General features: G+C 35.0%; 1 long non-coding RNA gene across 1 annotated transcript in view; it reads left to right on the top strand.

Moving 5' to 3' along the window:
- The first annotated feature begins 572 nt into the window (after positions 1 to 572).
- LOC106467999 overlaps positions 573 to 16,267 on the top strand; it is a 25,114-nt gene continuing 9,419 nt past the window's right edge. Inside the window, exons 1-3 of the long non-coding RNA XR_001291368.2 lie at positions 573 to 753; positions 3,212 to 3,344; positions 7,105 to 7,187. This is a non-coding gene — a long non-coding RNA (uncharacterized LOC106467999). The remainder of the gene's footprint in view (positions 754 to 3,211; positions 3,345 to 7,104; positions 7,188 to 16,267) is intronic.

The following is a 16,267-nucleotide window of genomic DNA, read 5'->3' on the forward strand; positions in this document are numbered from 1 at the left end:
CAATTATCTCTATATCCATGCCGTCACTTCCCGCCAGTCTTATATACATGAAATAGAGGGCGTCTGGAGAACACTCGAGGCTTCACAACGGACATGATCTTTCTAGAATCCCATGACGGGTTATTAGCGTCATGTGACTTCTGCTGTCGTAACAATATCTGTAACGTTTTTTCTTTCTTTCTTTTTTTCTCTAAGTGCAGGCTGAGTCTGCCAAGGTAGTACCTATTGGCTTTCAAAAAGCATATTTAGTATTTTTGTATTAAAAATGAAAATACCTACTCATATAGGCAACAATTTCTCTCATTATCAATGTGGTTAGGTTGATAATAGAAGATGCCATGCAATGGAATAAGTATGTAGGTGTATTGGTAAAAGCTGCAATGGTTTAGTTTCTCTATCTAATCTTTTAATTCCATGAAGTAGTTGTTTATTTTATAAACCTATTGAATTTGCTGAGGATGTGATATTGCATAAAACTGAGTCACCAGATAATCATAATATGGAGTTTGTTGCCAGATATAAGGCAGATTATTTTTTTTGTGAAGTTGGTATTTTGAATTTCTTCTAGATACAAGCACGTGATAATGATGATGGAGATTTTGCCAAAATCACATATTCCATTTATCATGTCTCGAATAATGGTTGGGACAAATTTAGAATTGAGCCAGAATCTGGCATTGTGGAAGTCATTGGAAAAGTTATTTCTGGAGAACAGTATAGCATTACAGTTCAAGCGACAGATTCAGGAGGAAGGTAAAGAGTGTAAATTTTATTTTCTCATATATTTTTATGGTACATTATAAAAAGCTGTTTTTAGATATTATACTTATGTAATTATCACTACGATTAAAATAGGTTGATCTACTTTAAAATAAAGTCTTTAATTAACCATTTTAAAAGAGTATTAACATATGCATATTTCTAAACTGGTGTTAGGGAAAGTTTAATAAACACATAAAATATCAGATTGAGGGCTTATAATGCTAATGATTTGGGTTTTTATGCCTTCTATGGCACAATGCAGATAGCCAGCCTGCTGTACGACTTTGTGCTTTAAGTAATTTTATGTGAAGAAGGCACAACATTACAAAGGAAAAGTCTCAAAAAAATGTGTCTTCCTATTTTTAATATATATAGTTAATGCAACCAACAATGTTACTTGTTTCTGCAACTGAGGGGAAGTAAATCAATCTGATAAGCCTAGAAGTGAAAAACACAATTCATAGGTGTGATAGTGCCAACTTTCTTTTACTTTTGTAGTGTGCAATGTTGTTAATTTTTTAAGGAAAATAAGTAGAATATCATTATTTATATATATATATGATTAAGTAAAGTAGTAAGCTAAATTCAACATTCGTTATTAATGCAAGTGGCTGTTTACATCTTACAGCAAAGCTTTTGTGATACAGATGAGTTAAAACATAATTTGTGTTTATGATGAGTGTATACAATATCTTTAGTTAAATGGGATATTTTGTCTGAAATTTGTCTTGTAATTTTCCTCAGAATTCAATCTATACTTTTTTTTATAAATAATTGTTTGCAAGTTTCAGTTTTAAATATATATCATTGTATTAGAAATTATTAAAATATGACTAAAAAATACTGTGTATTGGGTGTTGTGATTTAAAGTAATTACCTGTAGAGCTTCACGAATGGTCATGGACTTCCCTGTAATTTCTTTTGTTTTTTTACACATTTGTATGTTTTAAGTGATTTGAGGTTCTTTAAGAAACTTAAACTACTTTTATATGCATTTTGCAATAATCATATAATTTATAATTCTTTCTACATTTACAAAATAATATATATATTTCATTAAAACTCTTACATAATGTGGAAATTCTGAAATTTTTAAATTACAGTTTTTGAAAGTTGTAATACTTCTGCATTAGTAATATACAGGATTATACAAAAATTGTGCATCATCACGATATTTTACAGTTCCATTCTTGCATAATTTTTCGAAGTCATGTTTGTGTTTCACTTAACTCTTTACTTTTTTGCAAAATTTGTTGGGATATCATTGACTTTGCAAGAAGGTGTGGAAGTGACCCTTTAGTATAGGGATTCTGATTTGAGTCAGTATCAGGTTGTGACATGCATTATTTATTTAAAGGCATTCTAAGCTTAACATGCCTTTGTTTTGCTGCTGGTTGTTTACTCATCAAGTTTTGTGGTAATAGTTCTTTGGTGTATTATAAATACTGGTAAGATCTACAGAATTGAATGAAGAGATTTCAGATACAGTAGGAGGCCTTCTCTTAGAGAGCCAAATGAGATCAAATTGCTAAATTACACAAGAAGCAGGAAAAAGCCATAGAAGTGTACTCTAGATTCTAAAGCAATGTAACTTCAATTTTTATAATTTTTACACATCCTAGAAGTTTACCTAAGTTAGCATGTGGAGTTTTGTGACTGATTCATGTTGTAGAAAGAACAGGTGTTTGGAAGATGAGGCATAATTTTATATCCATGGTGAAATGATCTGCCACAATTGCTGATACTGGTCCTAATAAAAAAAACAATAAGAAGTTGCAGAAACTCAAAAGCATGGAGGAGATGGAGCGATGGTTTAGTGTAGCTTGATGGGATGTCATTTTGTTGGCCAATTTATTTATCAAGGGGACACTGGTGGAGAAGTATACTTTGCTCTTTTGCATGTACATGCCTGGTGATCATTGACATGCGAAACATACTAGAGTGCACTACCCAACTACAGATTAGATCTTATGTAATACCTGGATTTCATTTTTCCTGAAAGACTGAAAGTATGTTATAAACTAGTAGCTGCTCTTCTGATCTTATTGCATTAGACTTTTCATTTGTGGAGTACATCAAACACTTGGTTTTTATCATAAATCCAAATAACCTTGAAGATTTGAAGCAGAGAATCACAACAGTTTGCAACAGTAACCTCACAAATGCTACAAAATATGAGCTGCAACCTGAGCAAAAGAGTGATGTTTTGTAGTAATACCAAAAATACACATTCTGAATAGTTGTAAGAGCAGTACTAAGAAAATCATGATGGCAAACAACTTTTGGATTATTTTGAATGCGTATTTATATTTTCAATTATAAATTACTTTACAGTTGTAGTTATGCAAGTTAAATATTTCAGACTGTTATGAACAATGCCTAAGCAGAAATGTAGTTAGTAACTCATTAGGAAAGAATATCCTTCTTCTAATATGTTATGAATTGCCAGATTTACACAGAGCATCTTGGATGTGATAGTAATTCCAGGACCAAACACTAGAGGGCCTAAGTTTCTGAAAGACAGCTATGAGGTTCAAGTGAGCGAAGGAGCTTCAATTAATTCAGCAGTCTTACCTTTATTGGTATGTTATTATTAATACTATTATTATTATAAATACTATTGTTATGCTTAAAGAAATATGTGTCATTCCTCTCATGTAATATGTCAATTTGGCAGAACTTTCTAAATCTATATTCTAGAATTGACTAAAGAATTTTCACATTAAGTTTGGTTATCCATGTGACTGACATACGAGGAAGTTTTCAAAAAAATTAATTTAACAATTTAAAATGTTATTGTTTTAGCTCAGTAAAGAGACCAGTAACAGAACAAACCACAGTTGTGACAATGAGCTTATCAGTCTTAATTAACACAGGCTGATGATCATTGTAAGCAGTGCATTTTGCTTCTATTAAACATCTCACACACTCAAGTCCAATAAGTTACATCTTAGCAGAAACTCCAAATTTGAGGATCCTCATGTCTTAATCTAAATAATAGGAAGCATTAGTTAATAGAAAGCATTTGTTTTAGATAAAATACATATATAATTTTCAATCTTAATTTTAGAAAATTTAAGTTTTAGAACCGAATTATATTATAAGTGACAATTTATATGATAGCTGTTTGTTCGGTAGTACCCTTTAGCATCACTGTGCCTTTGGTGTTTTTACATCCTCACATTATTTTATGTCAGCTGAACTCGTGCTATGTTAGTGACTTAATCACGTGTATCTGCATTTTCTACTTTTAGCAAAAATAAATTGTGAAAATATTTACTGAGCAAATATAGATAAAAATTGGTCAATCAGTTATCCTTTTGTAGCTAACCCTCAAATTACCAACTTGTATGTTTCACTACCAAAGGTCCAAATATTGCATCATATTGATTGTTGCTTTTTTTGTGGGAAAAAAAGTGGATCAAATCACTAATTTGTTATGTAAAAGTCACACGAAATCTCAACAATAATTTGTGGGATTAATTGCAGTATCAATGGTACTTTTGTTTAAATTTTTATGTGTGACTCGTATGTTATTAGGGACACTTAACCCACAATATCTTGAATTCACAAATAATTTGGTGTATAAATAATTTAGAGAAATGTGTTTAAAAATCCAGTGGTGACCTATTGATAATTCTAGGGTTAATATAAAAACTGAACAAAAGCACTGAAGATAAAGCAAACATTATGAAGTACTCCTGCTGGTATTTGTATACTTATTCAATCAAAGTTTGGAAATGCCACTTCTGGCATGTTAATATTTTTCAAAGAATGGAATGGATTTTGAAGTTAGTACAACAATATGGAGACAGATCTCTGGGATAATAATATGTGTACCTAATATTTATACATATGAAAAGTAACCATTGTAATTAAATCTCTATAATAAGAAATGCCAACATTTGCAAGCAAATGCAATATGTCATCCCCTCAACCATCTTATTTGATAAGATCCTCAGAATACAGTAGAATTCAAGAGACAATGGTATTCAGGGTAGCAGAATGGTCATAAACTACAACATATATATACTTCAGATGGATATACACATAGTATCAACTTAAGACTTTTTTATGAGAAAGATAAACTGGAGCACATGAAATTGTGACCTTATAATACATAGGATAGTCAGTTTCTGCATATATAGATTTATTTACAATAGCAAAAACTTTACAGATAATATTTGGGCAAATAAAATCTGTTCTTTGGTATGTGTAATTTCATACAATTTTTGAGTCAAAATGCTATTTATAACAACTTTTGTAATTTTTAAACAGCTTATCTGGCCAAATAATTCACAAAAATAAATTAGTAGCATCAGTGCTGCATATTCTTGAAATTCCTGTATAAATATAGGATTAATGTGCGAGTAAAAGGCATTTCAAAACACTGTGCATTTATCTACATTATTTTACTACAATAGCTAATCAAATGTTACCTACAAACCTTGTTCTCATCATGAGTCTGTAAATATTCTCTGAAATTCAGACTACTTTACTGAATGCAATTTTTACCTCATGATGACCCAATACTGTTGGCTGAAATGTTGTAATCATTAACATCAGAATCTTCTTATTGTAAAAGTTGCTGTTATGATATTTTATGAAATGTGTAATAAATATTAAATTACATATCTTAAATGTGTTATCTAATCTGTACGTATTGTGATAGAATGAGGACTAAGAAGGTTTGTGTCAGATGCAAAGGCTGATTTGTTTCTCAATTTGTTCATATAGTTCATAAAACTAGATAAATGTCAGAAAAAAAAGTAATGCATGGTGTATCCTATATTAAACAAGTAAAGAAAAAGCTTTTCACAAAAGGAAGTAAATGTAGGGATGGCTAATATCAATCTTACAAAACCAATGGAAACAAGATAGTAGAGATGGTATTTGCATAATCCCTACATAATAGCATAGGCACACAATGTAGCAGAATGTTAACAGACAAAATTAGGATAAATTAAATTCAATTCTGACTGAATGGTTACACATATTGCTATATGTTAATTCTTGCCTGAACTATTATGTAGGTATGATGCAAATATTATCCCTGTTGTCTTGTTTTGGAAGAATTGATATTAGCCATCCCTACATTTACTTCCTTTTTGGAAAGTTTTTTTTTCTTTACTGTTTGCTTGTTTTTCTTAATGCACTGTTTCAATACACATAGGAAGGCTGTATTTACAACCAAGTTCTAAATACATGATGTTTATGAATTACTGGCTGGTAATTTCTGTTTCATCCTGTACTTAAGCTTTTTAAAGGAACAGCACATTTCTGTAACAAAGCTAACTTCAAGGGATAATGATAACATTGTTAACATGAGAATTATGATTTTTTAAAATGACTACTAGTTGTTAATAATACTTATAAAAGTGGATACTCCATTTGAAACTATGTCACCTCAGTGAAATTGTTTGACACCATTGTTTTGGTGACTCAATCATTACATAAATATTGTTATAAAACAAAACACTGTATAGTACTATAAAGTTCTGATGACCTACTAGGAGATATTTAAAATACCATTTTGATGAACAATCCAAGTCATCCCTACAGAGACAGTGCTACCACCTGCCTGATGAACAGAATGCCAGCAGATTGTTCAAATGTGCAATGCGAAAATAATATTATTAGTAGTAACTTAGTAGATCTACTTCATAATATACATTACAGGTATATTCATTATAATAATACATCCACAGAATAAACAAAACATAAATCAAAAGTTAATGCAAGTAGCATGTAGTACATAATGAATTGAAATGGTTGTAGGCCTACATATCCATTTCAAAGTAAAAATAGAATATGTGAAAAATAAAGTCACTACAAAGCATTGTTGGATACTCACATGACAGAGTAAGAGATGAGAGCGTGTGTTACTAACCTTGAGCTACACACATTCATACAGTGAATATTAAAATACTAATCTGTCAGAAACTTAGTCATAGCATCAACTGAACTCACAGTAGTGAATGTATGCATAAAAATTGAAGTAAACCCTTGAGAATATTTGTTTTTATTATTTTTTCACACATTAAAATTCAAAAAGTAAGTTATTGCTTACTAGTTTTTAAACTTAATATATGTAGAACAGTCATTATTAGTTTTTTGTCAGCATATGTACTGTTTTTAATAGGTTTTTCTAAATTTGTAATGTTGTTGATATTGTCAGTTTAACTCCTTATCTTTCAATTAAGTATATGTCAGACACCACTTCTAGTATAGTAAAGATAAAACTGTTTTGAAGTAAACTTAAAACTCAAACTCTTTAACTATTTTCTATTTATTTTTTTTAATTTACTCTGTATCCTTCTCATTACTTTCTTTCTGTCTTAGGCTGAGGATCCTGAAAGTGATGATGTTCATTACTCTATTATTGAAGGGAACATAAATGGTGACTTTTTTGTAGATTCCAAGAGGTAAGAAACTGAATGTACTCCAAGAACATTCACTGATGTAAACATCAGGTTGTATTATTTTATGTGGATTTCCTTTCAGTGGAAGCCATATATTCAAATGAAAACCAGTCATAGCAATTGCTTATGTTTAATTGCTGGACAGGATATGTATTCTTACTAAACTTGTGTGTCCACGTACATGCAGTAGCACAGGAACTGGAGTGGCAGAGGTTGCCCTGAAGTGCAATAATTCTTATGTGGTCTAAAACAACAACAAATATTCCATTTAGAGATTCAAGTTTTCATTTGTCAAAATTAAAAAAAACATGTATATTGTATTATGTCACTGGTTTATCACCAGTGCTAGTAATATTCATATTTTTATATATCATAGAATTGTTGTTTAAGATCAGTTCTGTACTTGATTTTTTTTATATATATATATATTATCTTTTTTATATATTTTATATTATTAAGTTTTATATAAAACTTAACTGAGATTCCAATACAATCTTATTTCTTTTCCTACAAAGCTATCTCGGTCTTCTTTCTGCCCTCTAAGCATTGCTTGAAAAAAATTTCACACTCAAAGCACTAGTTTATAAACCTGGCCAATTTTGCACCACTATTGAACATGTTCATAGCACATGACTCCTCTCCTCCAATAGTATTGCACCACCTGTTTGGTGCAGCTAGCTCAATCCTCACATTCTCAATTGGCACTACATCATTTAGATGTGTGTGTTCTCGTGTGGCTACCATTTCTAATTGAGCTTCTTTGCTATATAAAAAACTCTTTTTTTTTGTTCAACAGTTTCTAAATTCTGTGATTGCATTCAGCTGTTCTAACAGTTTTTTTGCACTTGTTTTTTGTTCCTGAATGCTAAGTAAACTTAGTATGAATTTGATGCTCAATGTATCAAATATAGAAGTTCCTGTTATAGTCGACAATGTTACTGTACAACTTCTCAAGACTTGGCTTCAATGTTATCTGCAGAGGAGGTACAGGCTTTAATTTGCAGGGAGCTAGATTCATATGTTCAGCCAGCGATTTCTTCTCATTTTCAACCTGGCGATGTTTCTAAGGAAGAATATAATCAAGAAGAAGACAATTTGGACTCTCTTTTTCTGTGACCTTCTTATTTGGTCAGTCATAATCTACTCCTTCTCAAGAGATTTCGCCTTCCACCCCTTTTTAAAGCTTATTAATCAGGTATGTGTATTTTACATGTTTCTCCTATCACCTATGATGCCTCCACTTCCTTATTGGGTGAAATTCCTTCTTCAGAATTTATGTTTTCCCCCCTTCACTCGACATTAGGTTTTATGCTCAGATTTTCAGACCAACTTCATTCAAGTGTTGGTATGCCCTGTCTCCCTCGCTTGTCAGACTAACATACTTTGGCATACTATCGCTTTTCAGATCTATATTTAGATTCTCAACAATTGGATCCTCTACTTTTCCTTTGGGGTTCGAATTTGGGAGCAACTGTTAATTTTACTCAGGTTCAGTTCTCAATTATTCAATTTTCCCTCTCCTCTCTTGAACTTTTTACAGATGAACTAAGACCCTGCTTTGGTCCACTATGGTTCATTTATCGGCCTCTACTCTTTCCTTTAATACCCGGCTCATATGCCAATGGGACTTGTTTGGGAGAGATACATTACTTGCAGGGTTGAGTCTCCCCCCATTCATTGCTATGGGATCTTCATCAGATCCCCTTCCTACACAATACTGTGTTAGGGGGTTGTCCTGATTCCTTGGAATCCAGGATTGATGTGGCTAGTTTGCATTCTTCCATGTCTTCTCTTCTCACACATTTATTTCTTCCTCCCATGAGTTGTCTGGCCTTGTTTCCCTTTCTTCTTCTTCTTTGCACAGGTCCTTCCCTTCCTCCTGGCACTACAGACCCTATCCTTGTTACTTCTGCATCCAGGTTGATTGATGCCAGATTTCTCCACTTTTCTGTCGTGTGACATCATTTCCCTACAGATCCATGGGTTCTACAGGTTCTGTCAGGAGGTCTCTGCCTTCAGGTCTGAACCCCACTTCCACTTTCCCATTCTCCTATTTCCTTCTAACCCCCACAGGATCCTACATCTCTCGGTCATTTTACCGAGTCTTTCCATAACCTGCTCTGCAAAGAGGCTCTTGAATGGGGTTTACAACTGGGGTTTAATTCCTATCTCTTTGTGGTCCCAAAGAAGACGGGAGATTAGAGACATATCATCAATCTATCCCAGTTCAATTCCTTTCTGGATTACCCCTTGCTTCACTATGGAGCTCTGTCTCTCACTTTGGTGGGTGTTTTCCCTGGGACTTTCAATGATCAAATTTATGTGATGGACACCTATCTTCATGTTGCCATTGATCCCGAGTAAAGTCATTATCTTTGCTTTACAAAGAGGCTCGGGTGTTTCAGTTCAAAGCCCTGCCTTTCAGACTAACCCAAGCTCCTTATGTGTTTCATCAAGTGGTACAAACATTTGCACACTTGATAGGTCTTTTCACTCATCATTACATGGACAACTGGGTCCTTTTCACTTCTTCCTCTTCACATTCCAGAGACTACACTCATCTAGTTGTTCATTTGGGGGTTTTCTTCAATTCCAACCTCATTCAGGACAAGCCTTTTTCTCTTCATCCTCGAGATATGAAGGAAGCAGTCCACAAGGCACTAACCTCACAATCTCTCTCAGCTCGAGAGCTTTTATTTCTTTTTGCAGATGTGGGCTTCCTTGGAGGTTCTCATTCCCATGGGTCAAACTCATATATGTTCCCTTCAGTGAACACTCCTCAATCAGTAGATCTTCTTCTCAGATCCCTTGGACCACCATTCCCCTTCCTTCCCCAATCAGGGCCGACCTGACATGGTAGATAGACATGGATCAGACCACGGTGGGGGGTCCACTTCCTCCACCTTATCAGGATTTATGTTTGTTCATAAATGCATCTTTAAAGGATTGGTGTGCTTACATCAACTCTCGGGAGATTTCTGGTCTCCGGCCAGTTGAGAAGTCTTGTCTCTCTATCAACATTCTCAAACTTATGGTGATTCATGGAGCTTTGTCCCTCTTCTTTCCTCGCTTGCAGGGGAGGATGGTTATGGTACACTCTGAAAACTCCACAGTGGTCACTTATATTGCCAAACAAGGGGAACCAAATCTAGGTCTCTGTGCTTTCAGACCCTGGATCTCCCTTTCTACACCCACAGTCACCACATGATGTTCTTAGCTTGACATGTTCCTGGTGCTCTGAATCTGGTTCATTTATATCGACTAAACAAGATTCTCCCCATGGAATGGTCCCTTGATCCACAGGTTTTTTGGTGGGGTGCTCACATCTGGAGACTCCTCATATCAATGCTTTCACCACCCACTGGAATAACAAACTTCCTTCATTCTGGTCTCCCATTGCACACCTGCTAGATTGGGAGTGGATGCATTCAGTGAAGATTGGAGGGGTCATCACATCTATGCTCACCCTCCTATTCTGTTCCTCCTCAGAGTTCTATTCCTAATCCAAGCCACTCCCGGTGGCTCTGTTTAGGCCGGTGCAACAATGGTTCCCACTGCTCTGACCTTTACTTGTGCAACCTCTACTGCCCTTACCCCTCTCATTCTCTGCTCCATCAACCCAGGTTGGACATTGTTCATCCAGACATCACCTTCTTCCATGTCTATTTACTAGAGGCAATAGTCTATCTTCTGCATTTGGTCTCTTCAACATGGTTTCCATCCTTCCCAACCTTTCATTCTTTATCTTTCCCAATTCTTCATCTGCTTGTTTGACTATGGCTTGTCCACTTCCACTGTGTGTAGCTATCAGGTGGCCTTGTCAAGCACCTTCCATTGCTCCAAGTTTCATAAGGTTTTGTCTTCCCCTTCTTTTTCTGCTCCTTTTGGGCTATGCATCCTGATGGTTTGAATTGCTTGATTGGGATATCAGTGTGTTCCTTTTTGCCCTTTCCCATCCTCTTTCTTTGAACCTTTGTTTACATGTTCCATATACTATTTCTACCTCAAGACCTATTTTCTTTTCCTCCTCACATGTGGATGTCATCAGTCAGGTATTTATGCCATTAATGTTACCTAAATCCTCTACCTGTCTGGTTTTCACACACATTTTCTTACCTTCCATCTCCCACCTGTACTCCCATTCTGATCTAGATCAACTTCTTTGTCTGGTTTGCTCCTTATAGTGTTATGCAGCTTCCTTTTGGGGTTCACGTTCCCGACGACTCTTCCCTGAAATACATTTGTTTCTCATGATTTATTCCCTGACACACTAACTGGTTGGGTTCGTCAACTTGTTAGGCTGGCGTATTTGACTTACTCCTGGAAGGTTGCCATATTCACAACATTTTTTCTCATCAGATTCATCATATCACCATGTCTTTTCACCTTCACCATCCTTTGGAGGAGATCATTCAGGCAGGAATCTGGACTACTCCCAGTACCTTCATTGCTCATTACCTGTACAATCTGGCCATATCTTCCTTAGGTGGATATCATTTCTCTCCCATGGCAGTTCTACACATGTCTGTTTGCCTATGACTAGGGTTAGTTCTTATCATTTCTTTTCACTTATGTTTCTTTTCAGAGACCCTTTTTTACCACTGATAATTGTTTCCTACTCTGTGGTGGGTGTTGCCTGGTCGGGTATGCTTTGCTTCAAATCTGCACTATTTATTGATTGCACCATAATGCTCACTGTAGAGATGGTATGTTCCACAAGACCACTGATGGCATCTACAGTGATATATATCTACAGCCCTTTTTCTATAGTTGTGTGCAGTAAAGGTGTTCTTCTCATGAATTCTAGTTGCTAGTGGTTCCTTCCCTTTTCCTACACTTGAGTTTTAGGGTCTTCATCTGCCTCATAATACCGGCAACGGGATGTATGTACACTGTCCCTACAGTTGAGCAAGTGTTCCATATCTTCCTCATAGTTCCAGATGACGGATGTCTCTTCCCTGCATTTTCAGTTGGGTTTTAAGATTTCGGCTGTTAATACTGGTTTAAGATATTGCCCTGTTCTTGTGATTGAGTTGGGGCAATGACGTGACCCTGTAATGACAAGTTTGGTTTGTTACACTTCTTGCTCCTACGGTGGTTTGGGTAGTTTGTTGGTTGATGCATTGCATTCTATTTATATATGGTTGGGATTCATGTGTGTATGAAACATAGTGTTACATAAATACCCTTCACATGTAAGTGATATCTGATAATTTCAAGTTTGTTGAAATTCACTCCACCTGGCAAAAATAAATTCCTATACCACTGTGTAAATTCAAGTGTTTCTGACTTAGTGATTTCTCCTCTTAAAAAATTGAAATGTTTCAGATTTTCAATATTACATTTACAATGTGTAAAACAAAGAAGTCTGAAATTGCCTGTCATACTTTTATTTATAAGATTTTTGGAATTCCATCCAGATAAGAATTCATAGTGATTTTTAAAAAAGTATAAACATTTAACTAAAAATTCCGGATATATATAGGAGAGACAGTTAAATTGAATTTGCATTCCACAGATAAACATAATTTCTAGGAAGATCCGATAAAAGTTTTAAGTATTTTTTCCTTACCATTTTATTACCTCCTTGTTATCTTGTTCAAGATATTTTGTAACAAATTCGAAATGAATGCATTTGGACCTTTTCATGCAATGACTAATACTGCTCCTTTTGTTTGAAAAATGGAAAACCATAAAACAGATTCCAATTAGTATATTGTTGAGCAGTAAATCCTCTCCTTGGAAGCACACAGTAGAATTGTACATTTACTCCAAGTGATATCTCTACATATCATAATTGAGCCTTAAATAAAATAATCATTCTCAGTTATGTTCATATTATATATATATATATATCAAAACAAAATATTTATTAAATGAAATAGTCTCCACTCTTATCGATGATGCTTTTCCATCATACAGTCTGGTTGTTAATGTCCTGATTAAAGAAATCACTTGGCTTTGAAGCAAAAAACATGCAAACAAGCAAACAAAAAAGATGGTAATCTGATTGTGCCAAAGCTGGAGAATGTGGTGGGTGGGGGAGAACTTCCCAACCAAACTCCATAATCTTGTGTTGCGTTAAATGTGCCACATGTGGACGTGCATTATTATGAAGAACAAGAACATCTTTATAATTGACGAGTGAAGGTCATTTCTGATGCAGAGCTTGATTTAAATGTTCCAGTTGCTGACTATAGATCTCTGCTTTGACAGTTCCCTGTGGATTGAGGATGTTTGAAATGAATTACTCTTTTGATGTCCCACCAAATGCAAAACATCACTTTCTGTGGATGGAGTCCAGGTTTTGGAGTCTGGGACAGAGCCATTGTTTTTGGCATTTAATATTCGCATAGAGAATCCATTTTTCATCACTGGTGACAATTCTGTCCAAAAATGGTTCATATGCATTACTTGGCAGAAGAGATGAAGTAACGTTCACATATTGGAAACAATTATCATCAGAGAGTTCGTGAGGCACCCAAACATTTTTTTTATGGAGTTTCCCATATTCCTTAGATGTTTACATATTGTTTCACGAGAGACATACAATTTCAGGACCATTTCACAAGGGTGTTGCCTTGGGCTAGACCCAACAAACATCTTCAGAGCATCAATATCAATTCCAACATGTCGGCCCCTGTGATCACAGTTTTTAAGGGTAAAGTCACCTGAACAAAATTTGCTGAACCATCGTTGATACTTACAAATGTTCAAAATATTTCCATAAACTTCTTTGATATTCTTTGTGGCTACGGAAGCATTGTTTCCCTTCTTGTATCCAAACAGCATTACATGCCTAATGTGTGTCTTGTCATGTGCCATCACTATGAGGGATTAGAGTATACTAAACTTTACACATTATATAGGCTACACTAACATGACGTTTAGGTGGTTCATTTAACTATTACACGTTATGTACATTTTTTGGGGGGGTGGTTAATGAAAGTGTTCCAAAATGCGACAGTAATTTCTTGATGACCTAAGATATATATAGTAGAGATGGCAGTCGAAACATTGTTACTTGTTTTGTGTTTTTAAGTACGAATTTTTAATATCCATATCAGCCATTTCTAATATATATTTACTTCAAGTTTGTTCCTCGTCATCATGAATTATGTTCCTATTAGTCAACTTTGGCTTTCCAGACAGAATCCTTTTGATTGTTGGTAAAGCCACAAAAACCTGACTCATTTTTGAAAAGCTCAAATGACCAGTAATGCTTTTTACATTTCTTTCAACTGTACAGTATTTTGTTGCACTGAAACAATCTTAAATCAGACTTATGAAGGTTATTTCTTATATATATAGTCACTGATAACACAGGCCTGGGAGGGTTTTATTGTCTTGAAATTTTTGTATGTTCTACAGTAATTCCTGTGTGCTGAATCCAAAAATGATGTCCATTTTTCTCCATCACATACAGATTTTTCACAAAACATCATAATGCAGTACATAAAATAAAGACCACAACATGTAGTTTTGAAACTAAAGGACATAGATTGCACACAAAAAATCAGGATGAAGATGCATATTCGTTTGACATCAGTGTTCTTCCCTTTTTTTCAGCTTGTTTGTATTTTTGTTAACAAACATAATAAAAATTTTCATTGTGGTAAATTAAATAATAATTTGATTTAAGTAAGAGTTTTTGCTTCTTTGCAATTTGTATAAAATCATTAAATGATAGAAAAAAAAAAATATATTACTAGCTGTACCCGGCCATGCGTTGCTGTGGCTCAGTCTGGTTAAATGGAAAAGAAAGAAAAGAGAAAGTGCACGTTTCTAATATGTTTAATTTCACAATGCTTGTGGGTATACAATATTTTTTGTTGTTCCATTGTCTGTACAGATATAGAGATTGTCTGGTTTGCCGACTCTAGAACACGCAACATATAATTGTCCATGTGAAAAGCAATCTGTGTCTAGATCTAAACCGCACAATTCTAAAGATTGGCCCTGAGCTTTGTTGATGGTGATTGCAAACACCAATCGAATTGGGAATTGCAATCTCTTAAATTAAAATGGCATATCCCTTGTAATCATAGGAATGCGAGCAATGAGGCCAGCTTCACCTTTAAAAGGTCCTGTCAAGATTGTTGCTTCTATGACGCTGCTCATTAATTTTTTTACTGCAAGCCGCAAGCCGTTGCAAAGCTTTGGCTGGTTGATATTTCGCAACATGATAGTTGGCACGCCGATTTTCAATTGCAGTACGTGCGGTGGCATCCCTGGCTGATCGAGTGAATTCAAAAATTCTGTTGGATAATTAACCGCTTCATCTGCTTCCACAACAGTGTCAGCGGACTTGTATGTGACTGCCTCGCTTTGAATGTTAGCCTGAATAATATTGTTAAGTTCGTAGACGTCTTTGTTCTTGACCGCAAGAATAGCTCATTCACTCAGCCAATCGTGATTCTTATAATGGGTTTGAATATTGGGAAATACTTTTTCAACCAATTCTTCTTTTGATGTCACTAAATTGCAGAAGTTATGAGGCAATGAAATTCATCCTGAGGTCAGATCAACCAGCACCTTTCCGTTACCAATTTCCAGCAATTGATGTGAGAATATCTCAGCTGATCGATCGTTTTGCAGCTGGACACACATATTTATAATTAATTTTAACATCTTTACGTGTCGCCACAAAGTAGAGTATTTCAGGCAAGCATTTATTTTGTCCGCTGGTGTCGATCGAGGAATTACAGATAATGTTTGCCTGAAATCTCCTGCAAGCAATATTAATGCGTCCCCAAATGGTCTGATGTTTCCATGCAAATCTTGCAATGATCGATCAAGAGCCTCGAGCGATTTTTTGTGCGCCATTGTGCATTGATCCCAAACAATAAGTTTGCATTTCTGCAATACTTTTCCCATGCCGGATCGAGGAATTACAGGTAATATTTGCCTGAAATCTCCTGCAAGCAATATTAATGCACCCTCAAATGGCCTGATGTTTCCATGCAAATCTTGCAATGATCGATCAAGAGCCTCGAGCGATTTTTTGTGCGCCATTGTGCATTCATCCCAAACAATAAGTTTGCATTTCTGCAATACTTTTCCCATGCCGGATCGAGGAATTA

The sequence above is a fragment of the Limulus polyphemus genome, unplaced genomic scaffold (genome assembly GCF_000517525.1).
Source record: "Limulus polyphemus unplaced genomic scaffold, Limulus_polyphemus-2.1.2 Scaffold2824, whole genome shotgun sequence".
Lineage (NCBI taxonomy): Eukaryota > Metazoa > Arthropoda > Merostomata > Xiphosura > Limulidae > Limulus > Limulus polyphemus.